Source organism: Coregonus clupeaformis, chromosome 24 (assembly GCF_020615455.1).
Source record: "Coregonus clupeaformis isolate EN_2021a chromosome 24, ASM2061545v1, whole genome shotgun sequence".
Classification (NCBI taxonomy): domain Eukaryota; kingdom Metazoa; phylum Chordata; class Actinopteri; order Salmoniformes; family Salmonidae; genus Coregonus; species Coregonus clupeaformis.
Window position 1 is genome coordinate 62,040,354 of NC_059215.1, and position 19,061 is coordinate 62,059,414.

A 19,061-nucleotide genomic window follows, 5' to 3' on the forward strand; every position below is an offset into this window, starting at 1 on the left:
TAAGCTCTCTCCTGGACCCTTAACACCGGCCTGTACCCTACCTGCCCTAAGCTCTCTCCTGGACCCCTTACACAGCACCGGCCTGTACCCTACCTGCCCTAAGCTCTCTCCTGGCCCCTTACACCGGCCTGTACCCCTACCTGCCCTAAGCTCTCTCCTGGCCCCTTACACAGCACCGGCCTGTACCCTACCTGCCCTAAGCTCTCTCCTGGTCCCTTACACAGCACCGGCCTGTACCCTACCTGCCCTAAGCTCTCTCCTGGCCCCTTACACCGGCCTGTACCCTACCTGCCCTAAGCTCTCTCCTGGCCCCTTACACAGCACCGGCCTGTACCCTACCTGCCCTAAGCTCTCTCCTGGCCCCTTACACAGCACCGGCCTGTACCCTACCTGCCCTAAGCTCTCTCCTGGCCCCTTACACAGCACCGGCCTGTACCCTACCTGCCCTAAGCTCTCTCCTGGCCCCCTTACACCGGCCTGTACCCTACCTGCCCTAAGCTCTCTCCTGGCCCCTTACACCGGCCTGTACCCTACCTGCCCTAAGCTCTCTCCTGGCCCCTTACACCGGCCTGTACCCTACCTGCCCTAAGCTCTCTCCTGGCCCCTTACACAGCACCGGCCTGTACCCTACCTGCCCTAAGCTCTCTCCTGGCCCCTTACACAGCACCGGCCTGTACCCTAGCTGCCCTAAGCTCTCTCCTGGACCCTTACACCGGCCTGTACCCTACCTGCCCTAAGCTCTCTCCTGGACCCTTACACAGCACCGGCCTGTACCCTACCTGCCTTAACCTCTCTCCTGGCCCCTTACACAGCACCGGCCTGTACCCTACCTACCCTAAGCTCTCTCCTGGACCCTTACACAGCACCGGCCTGTACCCTACCTGCCCTAACCTCTCTCCTGGCCCCTTACACAGCACCGGCCTGTACCCTAGCTGCCCTAAGCTCTCTCCTGGACCCTTACACCGGCCTGTACCCTACCTGCCCTAAGCTCTCTCCTGGCCCCTTACACAGCACCGGCCTGTACCCTACCTGCCCTAAGCTCTCTCCTGGCCCCTTACACAGCACCGGCCTGTACCCTACCTGCCCTAAGCTCTCTCCTGGCCCCTTACACAGCACCGGCCTGTACCCTACCTGCCCTAAGCTCTCTCCTGGCCCCTTACACAGCACCGGCCTGTACCCTACCTGCCCTAAGCTCTCTCCTGGCCCCTTACACCGGCCTGTACCCTACCTGCCCTAAGCTCTCTCCTGGCCCCTTACACAGCACCGGCCTGTACCCTACCTGCCCTAAGCTCTCTCCTGGCCCCTTACACACCGGCCTGTACCCTACCTGCCCTAAGCTCTCTCCTGGCCCCTTACACCGGCCTGTACCCTACCTGCCCTAAGCTCTCTCCTGGACCCTTACACAGCACCGGCCTGTACCCTACCTGCCCTAAGCTCTCTCCTGGCCCCTTACACAGCACCGGCCTGTACCCTACCTGCCCTAAGCTCTCTCCTGGCCCCTTACACCGGCCTGTACCCTACCTGCCCTAAGCTCTCTCCTGGACCCTTACACAGCACCGGCCTGTACCCTACCAGCCCTAAGCTCTCTCCTGGACCCTTACACAGCACCGGCCTGTACCCTACCTGCCCTAAGCTCTCTCCTGGCCCCTTACACAGCACCGGCCTGTACCCTACCTGCCCTAAGCTCTCTCCTGGCCCCTTACACAGCACCGGCCTGTACCCTACCTGCCCTAAGCTCTCTCCTGGCCCCTTACGCACCGGCCTGTACCCTACCTGCCCTAAGCTCTCTCCTGGCCCCTTACACAGCACCGGCCTGTACCCTACCTGCCCTAAGCTCTCTCCTGGCCCCTTACACAGCACCGGCCTGTACCCTACCTGCCCTAAGCTCTCTCCTGGCCCCTTACACAGCACCGGCCTGTACCCTACCTGCCCTAAGCTCTCTCCTGGCCCCTTACACAGCACCGGCCTGTACCCTACCTGCCCTAAGCTCTCTCCTGGACCCTTACACAGCACCGGCCTGTACCCTACCTACCCTAAGCTCTCTCCTGGCCCCTTACACAGCACCGGCCTGTACCCTACCTGCCCTAAGCTCTCTCCTGGCCCCTTACACAGCACCGGCCTGTACCCTACCTACCCTAAGCTCTCTCCTGGCCCCTTACACAGCACCGGCCTGTACCCTACCTGCCCTAAGCTCTCTCCTGGCCCCTTACACAGCACCGGCCTGTACCCTACCTGCCCTAAGCTCTCTCCTGGCCCCTTACACCGGCCTGTACCCTACCTGCCCTAAGCTCTCTCCTGGCCCCTTACACAGCACCGGCCTGTACCCTACCTGCCCTAAGCTCTCTCCTGGCCCCTTACACAGCACCGGCCTGTACCCTACCTACCCTAAGCTCTCTCCTGGCCCCTTACACAGCACCGGCCTGTACCCTACCTGCCCTGAGCTCTCTCCTGGCCCCTTACACAGCACCGGCCTGTACCCTACCTGCCCTAAGCTCTCTCCTGGCCCCTTACACAGCACCGGCCTGTACCCTACCTGCCCTAAGCTCTCTCCTGGCCCCTTACACAGCACTGGCCTGTACCCTACCTGCCCTAAGCTCTCTCCTGGCCCCTTACACCGGCCTGTACCCTACCTGCCCTAAGCTCTCTCCTGGCCCCTTACACAGCACTGGCCTGTACCCTACCTGCCCTAAGCTCTCTCCTGGCCCCTTACACCGGCCTGTACCCTACCTGCCCTAAGCTCTCTCCTGGCCCCTTACACAGCACTGGCCTGTACCCTACCTGCCCTAAGCTCTCTCCTGGACCCTTACACAGCACCAGCCTGTACCCTACCTGCCCTAAGCTCTCTCCTGGCCCCTTACACAGCACCGGCCTGTACCCTACCTGCCCTAAGCTCTCTCCTGGCCCCTTACACAGGCCTGTACCCTACCTGCCCTAAGCTCTCTCCTGTCCCCTTACACAGCACCGGCCTGTACCCTACCTGCCCTAAGCTCTCTCCTGGCCCCTTACACAGCACCGGCCTGTACCCTGCCCTCCCTAACCTCTCTCCTGGACCCTTACACAGCACCGGCCTGTACCCTACCTGCCCTAAGCTCTCTCCTGGCCCCTTACACCGGCCTGTACCCTAGCTGCCCTAAGCTCTCTCCTGGCCCCTTACACAGCACCGGCCTGTACCCTACCTGCCCTAAGCTCTCTCCTGGCCCCTTACACCGGCCTGTACCCTACCTGCCCTAAGCTCTCTCCTGGCCCCTTACACAGCACCGGCCTGTACCCTACCTACCCTAAGCTCTCTCCTGGCCCCTTACACCGGCCTGTACCCTACCTGCCCTAAGCTCTCTCCTGGCCCCTTACACAGCACCGGCCTGTACCCTACCTGCCCTAAGCTCTCTCCTGGCCCCTTACACCGGCCTGTACCCTACCTGCCCTAAGCTCTCTCCTGGCCCCTTACACAGCACCGGCCTGTACCCTACCTGCCCTAAGCTCTCTCCTGGCCCCTTACACAGCACCGGCCTGTACCCTACCTACCCTAAGCTCTCTCCTGGCCCCTTACACCGGCCTGTACCCTACCTACCCTAAGCTCTCTCCTGGCCCCTTACACAGCACCGGCCTGTACCCTACCTGCCCTAAGCTCTCTCCTGGCCCCTTACACAGCACCGGCCTGTACCCTACCTGCCCTAAGCTCTCTCCTGGCCCCTTACAGCACCGGCCTGTACCCTACCTGCCCTAAGCTCTCTCCTGGCCCCTTACACAGCACCGGCCTGTACCCTACCTGCCCTAAGCTCTCTCCTGGCCCCTTACACAGCACCGACCTGTACCCTACCTGCCCTAAGCTCTCTCCTGGCCCCTTACACAGCACCGGCCTGTACCCTACCTGCCCTAAGCTCTCTCCTGGCCCCTTACACCGGCCTGTACCCTACCTGCCCTAAGCTCTCTCCTGGCCCCTTACACAGCACCGGCCTGTACCCTACCTGCCCTAAGCTCTCTCCTGGCCCCTTACACAGCACCGGCCTGTACCCTACCTGCCCTAAGCTCTCTCCTGGCCTCTTACACAGCACTGGCCTGTCCCCTACCTGCCCTAAGCTCTCTCCTGGCCCCTTACACAGCACCGGCCTGTACCCTACCTGCCCTAAGCTCTCTCCTGGACCCTTACACAGCACCGACCTGTACCCTACCTGCCCTAAGCTCTCTCCTGGCCCCTTACACAGCACCGGCCTGTACCCTACCTGCCCTAAGCTCTCTCCTGGACCCTTACACCGGCCTGTACCCTACCTGCCCTAAGCTCTCTCCTGGACCCTTACACAGCACCGGCCTGTACCCTACCTGCCCTAAGCTCTCTCCTGGCCCCTTAACACCGGCCTGTACCCTACCTGCCCTAAGCTCTCTCCTGGCCCCTTACACAGCACCGGCCTGTCCCCTACCTGCCCTAAGCTCTCTCCTGGCCCCTTACACAGCACCGGCCTGTACCCTACCTGCCCTAAGCTCTCTCCTGGACCCTTACACAGCACCGGCCTGTACCCTACCTGCCCTAAGCTCTCTCCTGGCCCCTTACACCCGGCCTGTACCCTACCTGCCCTAAGCTCTCTCCTGGCCCCTTACACAGCACCGGCCTGTACCCTACCTGCCCTAAGCTCTCTCCTGGCCCCCTTACACCACGGCCTGTACCCTACCTGCCCTAAGCTCTCTCCTGGCCCCTTACAACCGGCCTGTACCCTACCTGCCCTAAGCTCTCTCCTGGCCCCTTACACAGCACCGGCCTGTACCCTACCTGCCCTAAGCTCTCTCCTGGCCCCTTACACAGCACCGGCCTGTACCCTACCTGCCCTAAGCTCTCTCCTGGCCCCTTACACAGCACCGGCCTGTACCCTACCTGCCCTAAGCTCTCTCCTGGACCCTTACACCGGCCTGTACCCTACCTGCCCTAAGCTCTCTCCTGGCCCCTTACACTAAGTCTGAATATGTCCTGCTAGGTGACCTAAACTGGGACATGCTTAAACCACCTGACCAAGTCCTAAAGCAATGGGACTCCCTAAATCTTTCTCAGATTATTACCAATCCCACAAACACCTTGATGTTATCCTCACAAATAATCCTGATAGGTATCAGTCTGGTGTTTTCTGTAATGACCTTAGTGATCACTGTTTTACAGCCTGTGTTTGTAATGGCTGCTCAGAGAAACGACCTGTCCTGATTTGTCATAGACGCTTGCTAAAAACCTTTAATGAGCATGACCTGGCCTCTGTAAATTGACCTGGCCTCTGTAAATTGGTATAGAATCAGCTTGATCCACTCTGTCGAAGACGCTTGGACCTTCTTTTTTGATATTTTCAGGGTATTGTTAACAAACACGCCCCCATAAAGAAAATGAGAATTATAAACAGGTTCAGCCCCTGGTTCGACCGTGATCTGGCAGAGTTACTCCACCTCAAGAATTCCATTTGGTGAAAGGCTCGGCACACGCATACTCAGGCTGACTGGCTCTCGTTCAGGCAAATTAGAAATAAGTGCACTCAGGCTATCCGGAAGGCGAAAGTTAGTTAGTTTAAGGAGCAGTTCTCTCTCTGTGGGTCGAACCCCAAGAAGTTCTGGAAAACGGTGAAAGACCTGGAGAATAAACCCTCCTCCTCACAGCTGCCCATGTCCCTTAATGTTGATGATGTGGTTGTTACTGACAAGGAGCGCATGGCTGAGCTCTTTAATCACCACTTCATTAAGACAGGATTCCTATTGGACTCAGCCATGCCTCCTTGCCCGTCCAACATTTCCTAATCTCCCACCCCTTCTAATGCGACTAGCCCCGCTACAAAGTTTCTCCCTGCAGGCGGTCACTGAGCTCCTTAAACTTGACCCCCAAAAACCCATCTGGGTCAGATGGTTTAGAAACTTTCTTCTTTAAGGTTGCTGCCCCTATCATCGCCAAGTCTGTCTCTGAACTTTTTAACCTGTCTCTCCTCTCTGGGGAGGTTCCCATTGCTTGGAAGGCAGCCACGGTGCGTCCTTTATTTAAAGGGGGCGATCAAGCTGATCCTAACTGTTATAGGCCAATTTCTATTTTGCCCTGTTTATCAAAAGTGTTGGAAAAACTTGTCAATAATCAACTGACTGGCTTTCGTGATGTCTATAGTATTCTCTCTGGGTATGCAATCTGGTTTCCACTCGGGTTATGGATGTGTCAATGCAACCTTAAAGGTCCTAAATGATGTCACCATTGCCCTTGACTCTAAGCAATGTTATTTTTATTGACTTGGCCAAAGCTTTTGATACGGTAGACCATTCCATTCTTGTGCGCCGGCTAAGGAGTATTGGTGTCTCTGAGGGGTCTTTGGCCTGGTTTGCTAACTACCTCTGTCAAAGAGTGCAGTGTATAAAGTCAGAACATCTGCTGTCTCAGCCACTGCCTGTCACCAAGGGAGTACCCCAAGGCTCGATCCTAGGCCCCACGCTCTTCTCAATTTACATCATCAACATAGTTCAGGCAGTAGGAAGCTCTCTCATCCATTTATATGCAGATGATACAGTCTTATACTCAGCTGGCCCCTCCCCGGATTTTGTGTTAAACGCTCTACAACAAAGTTTTCTTAGTGGCCAACAAGCTTTCTCTGCCCTTAACCTTGTTCTGAACACCTCCAAAACAAAGGTCATGTGGTTTGGTAAGAAGAATGCCCCTCTCCCCACCGGTGTGATTACTACCTCTGAGGGTTTAGAGCTTGAGGTAGTCACCTCATACAAGTACTTGGGAGTACGGCTAGACGGTACACTGTCCTTCTCTCAGCACATATCAAAGCTGCAGGCTAAGGTTAAATCTAGACTTGGTTTCCTCTATCGTAATCACTCCTCTTTCACCCCCAGCTGCCAAACTAACCCTGATTCAGATGACCATCCTACCCATGTGTATTGTTGTAGAAAATTGTCTTTGTCCTCAGTCAAACACAAAGTACTTTCAGAGTTTTTGTAGAATGAAGATAGACTTCATTACAGATAATAGAGCATCTAACTATCCAACACTCGGCTCCCAGTTTATATACAGTTACATTTTACATACATTTTAGCTTAATCCCGCCCTCTTTGGTTCATCCACCACCGTCTCCAGTTTTCACCGCTCCGCCCACTTCCTTATTTTATAACAATGGCGAAATCTGACTTCTCCTCCTTCTAGATTCAGTTTCTGGAAACAATAGTGGCGGGACCGAGCCCTGTCATGTAAAGTCTGAAGAGATGTAACTATAGTCTACTGAGTCTGAAGAGATGTAACTATAGTCTACTGAGTCTGAAGAGATGTAACTATAGTCTACTGAGTCTGGAGAGATGTAACTATAGTCTACTGGGTCTGAAGAGATGTAACTATAGTCTACTGAGTCTGGAGAGATGTAACTATAGTCTACTGGGTCTGAAGAGATGTAACTATAGTCTACTGAGTCTGAAGAGATGTAACTATAGTCTACTGAGTCTGAAGAGATGTAACTATAGTCTACTGGGTCTGAAGAGATGTAACTATAGTCTACTGAGTCTGAAGAGATGTAGCTATAGTCTACTGGGTCTGAAGAGATGTAACTATAGTCTACTGAGTCTGTCTGAAGAGATGTAACTATAGTCTACTGAGTCTGTCTGAAGAGATGTAACTATAGTCTACTGAGTCTGGAGAGATGTAACTATAGTCTACTGAGTCTGGAGAGATGTAACTATAGTCTACTGAGTCTGTCTGAAGAGATGTAACTATAGTCTACTGAGCCTGAAGAGATGTAACTATAGTCTACTGAGTCTGTCTGAAGAGATGTAACTATAGTCTACTGAGTCTGGAGAGATGTAACTATAGTCTACTGAGTCTGAAGAGATGTAACTATAGTCTACTGAGTCTGAAGAGATGTAACTATAGTCTACTGGGTCTGAAGAGATGTAACTATAGTCTACTGAGTCTGAAGAGATGTAACTATAGTCTACTGGGTCTGAAGAGATGTAACTATAGTCTACTGAGTCGTCTGGAGAGATGTAACTATAGTCTACTGAGTCTGAAGAGATGTAACTTTAGTCTACTGAGTCTGAAGAGATGTAACTATAGTCTACTGAGTCTGAAGAGATGTAACTATAGTCTACTGGGTCTGAAGAGATGTAACTATAGTCTACTGAGTCTGAAGAGATGTAACTATAGTCTACTGGGTCTGAAGAGATGTAACTATAGTCTACTGAGTCTGTCTGAAGAGATGTAACTATAGTCTACTGAGTCTGAAGAGATGTAACTATAGTCTACTGAGTCTGAAGAGATGTAACTATAGTCTACTGAGTCTGAAGAGATGTAACTATAGTCTACTGAGTCTGGAGAGATGTAACTATAGTCTACTGAGTCTGTCTGGAGAGATGTAACTATAGTCTACTGAGTCTGTCTGAAGAGATGTAACTATAGTCTACTGGGTCTGGAGAGATGTAACTATAGTCTACTGAGTCTGGAGAGATGTAACTATAGTCTACTGAGGTCTGGAGAGATGTAACTATAGTCTACTGAGTCTGTCTGAAGAGATGTAACTATAGTCTACTGAGTCTGTCTGAAGAGATGTAACTATAGTCTACTGAGTTGTCTGGAGAGATGTAACTATAGTCTACTGAGCCTGAAGAGATGTAACTATAGTCTACTGGGCCTGAAGAGATGTAACTATAGTCTACTGAGTCTGAAGAGATGTAACTATAGTCTACTGGGTAGTCTGAAGAGATGTAACTATAGTCTACTGAGTCTGAAGAGATGTAACTATAGTCTACTGAGTCTGAAGAGATGTAACTATAGTCTACTGAGTCTGAAGAGATGTAACTATAGTCTACTGAGTCTGAAGAGATGTAACTATAGTCTACTGAGTCTGAAGAGATGTAACTATAGTCTACTGAGTCTGTCTGGAGAGATGTAACTATAGTCTACTGGGTCTGAAGAGATGTAACTATAGTCTACTGGGTCTGAAGAGATGTAACTATAGTCTACTGAGTCTGAAGAGATGTAACTATAGTCTACTGAGTCTGTCTGAAGAGATCTAACTATAGTCTACTGAGTCTGAAGAGATGTAACTATAGTCTACTGAGTCTGTCTGGAGAGATGTAACTATAGTCTACTGGGTCTGAAGAGATGTAACTATAGTCTACTGAGTCTGAAGAGATGTAACTATAGTCTACTGGGTCTGAAGAGATGTAACTATAGTCTACTGAGTCTGAAGAGATGTAACTATAGTCTACTGAGTCTGAAGAGATGTAACTATAGTCTACTGAGTCTGTCTGAAGAGATGTAACTATAGTCTACTGAGTCTGAAGAGATGTAACTATAGTCTACTGAGTCTGAAGAGATGTAACTATAGTCTACTGAGTCTGAAGAGATGTAACTATAGTCTACTGGGTCTGAAGAGATGTAACTATAGTCTACTGAGTCTGAAGAGATGTAACTATAGTCTACTGGGTCTGAAGAGATGTAACTATAGTCTACTGAGTCTGTCTGGAGAGATGTAACTATAGTCTACTGAGTCTGAAGAGATGTAACTTTAGTCTACTGAGTCTGAAGAGATGTAACTATAGTCTACTGAGTCTGAAGAGATGTAACTATAGTCTACTGGGTCTGAAGAGATGTAACTATAGTCTACTGAGTCTGAAGAGATGTAACTATAGTCTACTGGGTCTGAAGAGATGTAACTATAGTCTACTGAGTTGTCTGAAGAGATGTAACTATAGTCTACTGAGTCTGAAGAGATGTAACTATAGTCTACTGAGTCTGAAGAGATGTAACTATAGTCTACTGAGTCTGAAGAGATGTAACTATAGTCTACTGAGTCTGGAGAGATGTAACTATAGTCTACTGAGTCTGTCTGGAGAGATGTAACTATAGTCTACTGAGTCTGTCTGAAGAGATGTAACTATAGTCTACTGGGTCTGGAGAGATGTAACTATAGTCTACTGAGTCTGGAGAGATGTAACTATAGTCTACTGAGTCTGTCTGGAGAGATGTAACTATAGTCTACTGAGTCTGTCTGAAGAGATGTAACTATAGTCTACTGAGTCTGTCTGAAGAGATGTAACTATAGTCTACTGAGTCTGTCTGGAGAGATGTAACTATAGTCTACTGAGCCTGAAGAGATGTAACTATAGTCTACTGAGCCTGAAGAGATGTAACTATAGTCTACTGAGTCTGAAGAGATGTAACTATAGTCTACTGGGTCTGTCTGAAGAGATGTAACTATAGTCTACTGAGTCTGAAGAGATGTAACTATAGTCTACTGAGTCTGAAGAGATGTAACTATAGTCTACTGAGTCTGAAGAGATGTAACTATAGTCTACTGAGTCTGAAGAGATGTAACTATAGTCTACTGAGTCTGAAGAGATGTAACTATAGTCTACTGAGTCTGTCTGGAGAGATGTAACTATAGTCTACTGGGTCTGAAGAGATGTAACTATAGTCTACTGGGTCTGAAGAGATGTAACTATAGTCTACTGAGTCTGAAGAGATGTAACTATAGTCTACTGAGTCTGTCTGAAGAGATGTAACTATAGTCTACTGAGTCTGAAGAGATGTAACTATAGTCTACTGAGTCTGTCTGGAGAGATGTAACTATAGTCTACTGGGTCTGAAGAGATGTAACTATAGTCTACTGAGTCTGAAGAGATGTAACTATAGTCTACTGGGTCTGAAGAGATGTAACTATAGTCTACTGAGTCTGAAGAGATGTAACTATAGTCTACTGAGTCTGAAGAGATGTAACTATAGTCTACTGAGTCTGTCTGGAGAGATCTAACTATAGTCTACTGAGTCTGAAGAGATGTAACTATAGTCTACTGGGTCTGAAGAGATGTAACTATAGTCTACTGAGTCTGAAGAGATGTAACTATAGTCTACTGAGTCTGAAGAGATGTAACTATAGTCTACTGGGTCTGAAGAGATGTAACTATAGTCTACTGAGTCTGAAGAGATGTAACTATAGTCTACTGAGTCTGAAGAGATGTAACTATAGTCTACTGAGTCTGAAGAGATGTAACTATAGTCTACTGAGTCTGAAGAGATGTAACTATAGTCTACTGAGTCTGAAGAGATGTAACTATAGTCTACTGAGTCTGTCTGGAGAGATGTAACTATAGTCTACTGAGTCTGGAGAGATGTAACTATAGTCTACTGAGTCTGAAGAGATGTAACTATAGTCTACTGAGTCTGAAGAGATGTAACTACAGTCTACTGAGTCTGGAGAGATGTAACTATAGTCTACTGAGTCTGAAGAGATGTAACTATAGTCTACTGAGTCTGGAGAGATGTAACTATAGTATACTGAGTCTGGAGAGATGTAACTATAGTCTACTGAGTCTGAAGAGATGTAACTATAGTCTACTGAGTCTGTCTGAAGAGATGTAACTATAGTCTACTGGGTCTGAAGAGATGTAACTATAGTCTACTGAGTCTGAAGAGATGTAACTATAGTCTACTGGGTCTGAAGAGATGTAACTATAGTCTACTGAGTCTGAAGAGATGTAACTATAGTCTACTGAGTCTGTCTGAAGAGATGTAACTATAGTCTACTGAGTCGTCTGAAGAGATGTAACTATAGTCTACTGAGTCTGAAGAGATGTAACTATAGTCTACTGAGTCTGAAGAGATGTAACTATAGTCTACTGGGTCTGAAGAGATGTAACTATAGTCTACTGAGTCTGAAGAGATGTAACTATAGTCTACTGAGTCTGTCTGAAGAGATGTAACTATAGTCTACTGAGTCTGTCTGAAGAGATGTAACTATAGTCTACTGAGTCTGAAGAGATGTAACTATAGTCTACTGAGTCTGAAGAGATGTAACTATAGTCTACTGGGTCTGAAGAGATGTAACTATAGTCTACTGAGTCTGAAGAGATGTAACTATAGTCTACTGAGTCTGTCTGAAGAGATGTAACTATAGTCTACTGAGTCTGTCTGAAGAGATGTAACTATAGTCTACTGAGTCTGAAGAGATGTAACTATAGTCTACTGAGTCTGAAGAGATGTAACTATAGTCTACTGAGTTGTCTGAAGAGATGTAACTATAGTCTACTGAGTCTGAAGAGATGTAACTATAGTCTACTGAGTCTGGAGAGATGTAACTATAGTCTACTGAGTCTGTCTGAAGAGATGTAACTATAGTCTACTGAGTCTGAAGAGATGTAACTATAGTCTACTGAGGTCTGAAGAGATGTAACTATAGTCTACTGAGTCTGAAGAGATGTAACTATAGTCTACTGAGTCTGTCTGAAGAGATGTAACTATAGTCTACTGAGTCTGAAGAGATGTAACTATAGTCTACTGAGTCTGAAGAGATGTAACTATAGTCTACTGAGTCTGAAGAGATGTAACTATAGTCTACTGAGTCTGAAGAGATGTAACTATAGTCTACTGAGTCTGAAGAGATGTAACTATAGTCTACTGAGTCTGAAGAGATGTAACTATAGTCTACTGAGTCTGAAGAGATGTAACTATAGTCTATCTGGTGAGTCTGAAGAGATGTAACTATAGTCTACTGAGTCTGAAGAGATGTAACTATAGTCTACTGAGTCTGAAGAGATGTAACTATAGTCTACTGAGTCTGAAGAGATGTAACTATAGTCTACTGAGTCTGAAGAGATGTAACTATAGTCTACTGGGTCTGAAGAGATGTAACTATAGTCTACTGGGTCTGAAGAGATGTAACTATAGTCTACTGGGTCTGAAGAGATGTAACTATAGTCTACTGAGTCTGAAGAGATGTAACTATAGTCTACTGAGTCTGAAGAGATGTAACTATAGTCTACTGAGTCTGAAGAGATGTAACTATAGTCTACTGAGTCTGTCTGGAGAGATGTAACTATAGTCTACTGAGTCTGAAGAGATGTAACTATAGTCTACTGAGTCTGGAGAGATGTAACTATAGTCTACTGGGTCTGAAGAGATGTAACTATAGTCTACTGGGTCTGAAGAGATGTAACTATAGTCTACTGAGTCTGAAGAGATGTAACTATAGTCTACTGAGTCTGGAGAGATGTAACTATAGTCTACTGAGTCTGTCTGAAGAGATGTAACTATAGTCTACTGAGTCTGAAGAGATGTAACTATAGTCTACTGGGTCTGAAGAGATGTAACTATAGTCTACTGGGTCTGAAGAGATGTAACTATAGTCTACTGAGTCTGAAGAGATGTAACTATAGTCTACTGAGTCTGGAGAGATGTAACTATAGTCTACTGGGTCTGAAGAGATGTAACTATAGTCTACTGAGTCTGGAGAGATGTAACTATAGTCTACTGAGTCTGGAGAGATGTAACTATAGTCTACTGGGTCTGAAGAGATGTAACTATAGTCTACTGGGTCTGAAGAGATGTAACTATAGTCTACTGAGTCTGAAGAGATGTAACTATAGTCTACTGAGTCTGAAGAGATGTAACTATAGTCTACTGAGTCTGAAGAGATGTAACTATAGTCTACTGAGTCTGTCTGAAGAGATGTAACTATAGTCTACTGAGTCTGTCTGAAGAGATGTAACTATAGTCTACTGAGTCTGAAGAGATGTAACTATAGTCTACTGAGTCTGAAGAGATGTAACTATAGTCTACTGGGTCTGAAGAGATGTAACTATAGTCTACTGAGTCTGAAGAGATGTAACTATAGTCTACTGAGTCTGGAGAGATGTAACTATAGTCTACTGAGTCTGAAGAGATGTAACTATAGTCTACTGAGTCTGTCTGAAGAGATGTAACTATAGTCTACTGAGTCTGTCTGAAGAGATGTAACTATAGTCTACTGAGTCTGAAGAGATGTAACTATAGTCTACTGAGTCTGAAGAGATGTAACTATAGTCTACTGGGTCTGAAGAGATGTAACTATAGTCTACTGAGTCTGAAGAGATGTAACTATAGTCTACTGAGTCTGTCTGAAGAGATGTAACTATAGTCTACTGAGTCTGTCTGAAGAGATGTAACTATAGTCTACTGAGTCTGAAGAGATGTAACTATAGTCTACTGAGTCTGAAGAGATGTAACTATAGTCTACTGAGTCTGAAGAGATGTAACTATAGTCTACTGAGTCTGTCTGAAGAGATGTAACTATAGTCTACTGAGTCTGAAGAGATGTAACTATAGTCTACTGAGTCTGAAGAGATGTAACTATAGTCTACTGGGTCTGAAGAGATGTAACTATAGTCTACTGAGTCTGAAGAGATGTAACTATAGTCTACTGAGTCTGTCTGAAGAGATGTAACTATAGTCTACTGAGTCTGTCTGAAGAGATGTAACTATAGTCTACTGAGTCTGAAGAGATGTAACTATAGTCTACTGAGTCTGAAGAGATGTAACTATAGTCTACTGAGTCTGTCTGAAGAGATGTAACTATAGTCTACTGGGTCTGAAGAGATGTAACTATAGTCTACTGAGTCTGAAGAGATGTAACTATAGTCTACTGAGTCTGAAGAGATGTAACTATAGTCTACTGAGTCTGAAGAGATGTAACTATAGTCTACTGAGTCTGAAGAGATGTAACTATAGTCTACTGAGTCTGAAGAGATGTAACTATAGTCTACTGAGTCTGAAGAGATGTAACTATAGTCTACTGAGTCTGTCTGAAGAGATGTAACTATAGTCTACTGGGTCTGAAGAGATGTAACTATAGTCTACTGAGTCTGAAGAGATGTAACTATAGTCTACTGAGTCTGAAGAGATGTAACTATAGTCTACTGAGTCTGAAGAGATGTAACTATAGTCTACTGGGTCTGAAGAGATGTAACTATAGTCTACTGAGTCTGAAGAGATGTAACTATAGTCTACTGAGTCTGAAGAGATGTAACTATAGTCTACTGAGTCTGGAGAGATGTAACTATAGTCTACTGGGTCTGAAGAGATGTAACTATAGTCTACTGAGTCTGAAGAGATGTAACTATAGTCTACTGAGTCTGTCTGAAGAGATGTAACTATAGTCTACTGAGTCTGAAGAGATGTAACTATAGTCTACTGGGTCTGAAGAGATGTAACTATAGTCTACTGAGTCTGAAGAGATGTAACTATAGTCTACTGAGTCTGTCTGAAGAGATGTAACTATAGTCTACTGAGTCTGAAGAGATGTAACTATAGTCTACTGAGTCTGAAGAGATGTAACTATAGTCTACTGAGTCTGAAGAGATGTAACTATAGTCTACTGGGTCTGAAGAGATGTAACTATAGTCTACTGAGTCTGAAGAGATGTAACTATAGTCTACTGAGTCTGAAGAGATGTAACTATAGTCTACTGAGTCTGTCTGAAGAGATGTAACTATAGTCTACTGAGTCTGTCTGAAGAGATGTAACTATAGTCTACTGAGTCTGAAGAGATGTAACTATAGTCTACTGAGTCTGAAGAGATGTAACTATAGTCTACTGAGTCTGTCTGAAGAGATGTAACTATAGTCTACTGAGTCTGAAGAGATGTAACTATAGTCTACTGAGTCTGAAGAGATGTAACTATAGTCTACTGAGTCTGAAGAGATGTAACTATAGTCTACTGAGTCTGAAGAGATGTAACTATAGTCTACTGAGTCTGAAGAGATGTAACTATAGTCTACTGAGTCTGAAGAGATGTAACTATAGTCTACTGAGTCTGAAGAGATGTAACTATAGTCTACTGAGTCTGTCTGGAGAGATGTAACTATAGTCTACTGAGTCTGGAGAGATGTAACTATAGTCTACTGAGTCTGGAGAGATGTAACTATAGTCTACTGAGTCTGTCTGAAGAGATGTAACTATAGTCTACTGAGTCTGAAGAGATGTAACTATAGTCTACTGAGTCTGAAGAGATGTAACTATAGTCTACTGGGTCTGAAGAGATGTAACTATAGTCTACTGGGTCTGAAGAGATGTAACTATAGTCTACTGAGTCTGGAGAGTTGTAACTATAGTCTACTGAGTCTGTCTGAAGAGATGTAACTATAGTCTACTGAGTCTGAAGAGATGTAACTATAGTCTACTGAGTCTGAAGAGATGTAACTATAGTCTACTGGGTCTGAAGAGATGTAACTATAGTCTACTGGGTCTGAAGAGATGTAACTATAGTCTACTGAGTCTGGAGAGATGTAACTATAGTCTACTGAGTCTGTCTGAAGAGATGTAACTATAGTCTACTGAGTCTGAAGAGATGTAACTATAGTCTACTGAGTCTGGAGAGATGTAACTATAGTCTACTGAGTCTGAAGAGATGTAACTATAGTCTACTGGGTCTGTCTGAAGAGATGTAACTATAGTCTACTGAGTCTGAAGAGATGTAACTATAGTCTACTGAGTCTGAAGAGATGTAACTATAGTCTACTGAGTCTGAAGAGATGTAACTATAGTCTACTGAGTCTGAAGAGATGTAACTATAGTCTACTGAGTCTGTCTGAAGAGATGTAACTATAGTCTACTGAGTCTGAAGAGATGTAACTATAGTCTACTGAGTCTGAAGAGATGTAACTATAGTCTACTGAGTCTGGAGAGATGTAACTATAGTCTACTGAGTCTGGAGAGATGTAACTATAGTCTACTGAGTCTGTCTGAAGAGATGTAACTATAGTCTACTGAGTCTGAAGAGATGTAACTATAGTCTACTGAGTCTGTCTGAAGAGATGTAACTATAGTCTACTGAGTCTGAAGAGATGTAACTATAGTCTACTGGGTCTGAAGAGATGTAACTATAGTCTACTGAGTCTGAAGAGATGTAACTATAGTCTACTGAGTCTGAAGAGATGTAACTATAGTCTACTGAGTCTGGAGAGATGTAACTATAGTCTACTGAGTCTGAAGAGATGTAACTATAGTCTACTGGGTCTGAAGAGATGTAACTATAGTCTACTGGGTCTGAAGAGATGTAACTATAGTCTACTGAGTCTGGAGAGATGTAACTATAGTCTACTGAGTCTGTCTGAAGAGATGTAACTATAGTCTACTGAGTCTGAAGAGATGTAACTATAGTTTACTGAGTCTGAAGAGATGGAACTATAGTCTACTGAGTCTGAAGAGATGTAACTATAGTCTACTGAGTCTGGAGAGATGTAACTATAGTCTACTGAGTCTGAAGAGATGTAACTATAGTCTACTGGGTCTGAAGAGATGTAACTATAGTCTACTGAGTCTGAAGAGATGTAACTATAGTCTACTGAGTCTGAAGAGATGTAGCTATAGTCTACTGAGTCTGAAGAGATGTAACTATAGTCTACTGAGTCTGGAGAGATGTAACTATAGTCTACTGAGTCTGAAGAGATGTAACTATAGTCTACTGAGTCTGAAGAGATGTAACTATAGTCTACTGAGTCTGGAGAGATGTAACTATAGTCTACTGAGTCTGTCTGGAGAGATGTAACTATAGTCTACTGGGTCTGAAGAGATGTAACTATAGTCTACTGAGTCTGGAGAGATGTAACTATAGTCTACTGAGTCTGAAGAGATGTAACTATAGTCTACTGAGTCTGAAGAGATGTAACTATAGTCTACTGAGTCTGGAGAGATGTAACTATAGTCTACTGAGTCTGTCTGAAGAGATGTAACTATAGTCTACTGAGTCTGAAGAGATGTAACTATAGTCTACTGAGTCTGAAGAGATGTAACTATAGTCTACTGAGTCTGAAGAGATGTAACTATAGTCTACTGAGTCTGTCTGAAGAGATGTAACTATAGTCTACTGAGTCTGAAGAGATGTAACTATAGTCTACTGAGTCTGTCTGAAGAGATGTAACTATAGTCTACTGAGTCTGAAGAGATGTAACTATAGTCTACTGAGTCTGAAGAGATGTAACTATAGTCTACTGAGTCTGAAGAGATGTAACTATAGTCTACTGGGTCTGAAGAGATGTAACTATAGTCTACTGAGTCTGAAGAGATGTAACTATAGTCTACTGAGTCTGAAGAGATGTAACTATAGTCTACTGAGTCTGAAGAGATGTAACTATAGTCTACTGGGTCTGAAGAGATGTAACTATAGTCTACTGAGTCTGTCTGAAGAGATGTAACTATAGTCTACTGAGTCTGAAGAGATGTAACTATAGTCTACGGAGTCTGAAGAGATGTAACTATAGTCTACTGAGTCTGTCTGAAGAGATGTAACTATAGTCTACTGAGTCTGAAGAGATGTAACTATAGTCTACTGAGTCTGAAGAGATGTAACTATAGTCTACTGAGTCTGAAGAGATGTAACTATAGTCTACTGGGTCTGAAGAGATGTAACTATAGTCTACTGAGTCTGAAGAGATGTAACTATAGTCTACTGAGTCTGAAGAGATGTAACTATAGTCTACTGAGTCTGAAGAGATGTAACTATAGTCTACTGAGTCTGAAGAGATGTAACTATAGTCTACTGGGTCTGAAGAGATGTAACTATAGTCTACTGAGTCTGAAGAGATGTAACTATAGTCTACTGAGTCTGAAGAGATGTAACTATAGTCTACTGAGTCTGTCTGAAGAGATGTAACTATAGTCTACTGAGTCTGTCTGAAGAGATGTAACTATAGTCTGCTGAGTCTGTCTGAAGAGATGTAACTATAGTCTACTGGGTCTGGAGAGATGTAACTATAGTCTACTGAGTCTGGAGAGATGTAACTATAGTCTACTGAGTCTGAAGAGATGTAACTATAGTCTACTGAGTCTGAAGAGATGTAACTATAGTCTACTGAGTCTGTCTGAAGAGATATAACTATAGTCTACTGGGTCTGAAGAGATGTAACTATAGTCTACTGGGTCTGAAGAGATGTAACTATAGTCTACTGGGTCTGGAGAGATGTAACTATAGTCTACTGAGTCTGGAGAGATGTAACTATAGTCTACTGAGTCTGAAGAGATGTAACTATAGTCTACTGAGTCTGAAGAGATGTAACTATAGTCTACTGAGTCTGTCTGAAGAGATGTAACTATAGTCTACTGGGTCTGAAGAGATGTAACTATAGTCTACTGGGTCTGGAGAGATGTAACTATAGTCTACTGAGTCTGGAGAGATGTAACTATAGTCTACTGAGTCTGAAGAGATGTAACTATAGTCTACTGAGTCTGAAGAGATGTAACTATAGTCTACTGAGTCTGAAGAGATGTAACTATAGTCTATCTGGTGAGTCTGAAGAGATGTAACTATAGTCTA